This window comes from Mastomys coucha, unplaced genomic scaffold (assembly GCF_008632895.1).
Source record: "Mastomys coucha isolate ucsf_1 unplaced genomic scaffold, UCSF_Mcou_1 pScaffold5, whole genome shotgun sequence".
NCBI lineage: Eukaryota > Metazoa > Chordata > Mammalia > Rodentia > Muridae > Mastomys > Mastomys coucha.
In genome coordinates this window covers 20776888-20779182 of record NW_022196911.1, presented here as the reverse complement: position 1 = coordinate 20779182, position 2295 = coordinate 20776888, and the positions used below count along the sequence as shown (strand labels likewise).

At 51.1% G+C, this 2295-nt stretch overlaps 1 pseudogene; it reads right to left on the bottom strand.

The window, feature by feature from the left end:
- Window positions 1-1790: 1790 nt before the first annotated feature.
- On the bottom strand, window positions 1791-2295 carry LOC116077526 (annotated as a pseudogene).

Here is a 2295-nt window from a genome sequence, read left to right as displayed (position 1 = left end):
TCAAAACAGCTAAAAATGAAGCACTTATTTCCCAACAACTATGAACTGCTGCCCAAGGCTTCCAGAGAGTAGAGGAAATGGTTCTAAGCTAAACACCCACTAAGTGGTGGAAATGAGACTGTTATCAGACTTTGGAATGCAAGGGCTCCTCCACCCACAGACGTACAGAACTGTTAAAAGAATCAAGAACAAACTAAACAACCACAACCACAGAGGAGGCTGAGAGCTACTCATATCCAGACCTGTGTTTGGCATTATTTTGAATTCTAGAAGCTTATAATTTAGGGAGGTGGCAGACAGCTGGCTCACACTGGTCTTGGAACCCCTTCGAAGGTAAGAGTTCTCACATCTGGACTGTAACTAAGGCTTTCGAGTGAGAGAAGAGATGGAATGGTGGTTGGTAGCTGCTGGTGCTGGGCTGATTTTTTTTTTCTTTTAAAACTAGAGTTTCACCCTCACTGAGACTTAAACAAGTGTTTGGTATCTTTTGTTTTTCTGCATCACAACCGCCCCGCTGTGAATAATTTGTTCATCCATACGAAAAAGTTCATTGGCTTATATCTCAACAAGAACGAAACTTTCCAATAATAATAATATAATAATAATAACAATTAATAATAATAATAATGATGATGATATCGAAAAGAAAAAACTAAAGTGTAGGGGCGGGGCCCCTCCCGGCAGCGTTTGGGTCCAAACATTCTGAGGGGCCTGTAAGTCTGTAGCAGTGTCGCCCCCCCAACCAGTGGCCCCTGTTGCGCCTTTCCTAAGCCCTCGCCCACCTCAGTCGTCGGAGATGGAGAGGCGGCTGAAGATGGGCAGGCGATGGCCAGGGTTCAGGCTGGGGGACTCAGCCAGGGCTGCCCGAGCTCAGCTAGCCGCTCAGGTAGCTGTCGCGGTCGGACAGTGAGTCCCGGGGCCTCGGGGAGCTCAGAGAACAAGGGCGAATGAGGCAGATGGCGGCGCGGGAGGAGCTGCTAGGTCCTGCGGCTGGCTGAGGTAGTAGGTGGCCACGGCGAGAAGTTGAGGGTGGGTCTGGATGGCAAACAACGTGATGAGGCTGCTCAGCTCCCGGCCGACGGGGAAGGCATTGTTGGCGCACGAGGTGGCCAAGCAGGTGGCGCACGGCGCTCCGGAGGTCAGCAGGTCCTCTGCGCCCCCGGGGCGGTAGAGCAGCGCGGCGACCTCCTCAGCCGCTCCTGAGGAGCAGCACATCGGGGCGCCCGAGGGCGTGGAGGACGCCGAGTCGAAAGAGCAGGAAGAGGAAGAGGCAGAGGAGGAGGGCGGCTGTGGTGTGGGCGACGTTGAACAGCAGAGGCGACTCCAGCCCCCCACCCCCACCCTCACGACTGGCTGCTCTCACATTTCTCACTGAATGAGAGGTCCAGGAATGGGCTCCCCATGCTGACCAGCGCCTTGCAGCTGCCCCCTGAAGGCTCCTTGAGCTGGTCAACCGCGCCTGCTGGGCCACAGCTGCCCGGGCAGCCCGCACTGGTGGAACTCTGAACTAGTGGAGACCTGAGAGCTCGCCCCCTGTATACAGCCGGGGAGCAGCATGGTGACGGAATTTTAGGAATTCCTTTTTTTTTTCTTATTTAGTTTTTATTTATAATCATAAACTTAACTTTGCAATCCAGCTAGACTTGAAGGGGAAATGAGGGAAATATGGAACCCAAAGAACTTCAATGAGAGCAGAGATTACAGGGTTTGCAAGCAGATGGGGTTGTGACGCTCTCCTGAGCTACAGAAGGAATGGTTTGATGGGTAAAATGCCGGCAAATCAAAAGAAATTACAGTTGTCCACAGTCGGAAATGGTGATCTTCTTGCTCGTCTTGCTATTCCTGGACCCAAAATGCTCCATGGCTTCCACAATATTCATGCCTTCTTTCACCTTCCCAAAGACCACATGCTTGCCATCCAGCCATTCAGTCTTGGCAGTACAGATAAAAAACCGGGAACCATTTGCATTTGGTCCAGTATTTGCCATGGACAATATGCCAGGACCTGTATGCTTCAGGATAAAGTTCTCATCCTCAAATTTCTCTCCGTAGATGTACCTGCTGCCAGTGCTATTATGGTGAGTGAAGTCACCACCGTGGCACATGAATCCTGGAATAATTTTGTTAAAGGAGGAACCTTTATAGCCAAATCCTCTCTCTAGTGCTAAGAGCAGGAAAGTTTTCTGCTATCTTTGGAACTTTGACTGCAAACAGCTTGAAGGAGATGCGGTCCAAGGGCTCCTCATTGGCTGAGATGTTGAAGAACACGATGGGGTTGACCATGGCTGCAGCAAG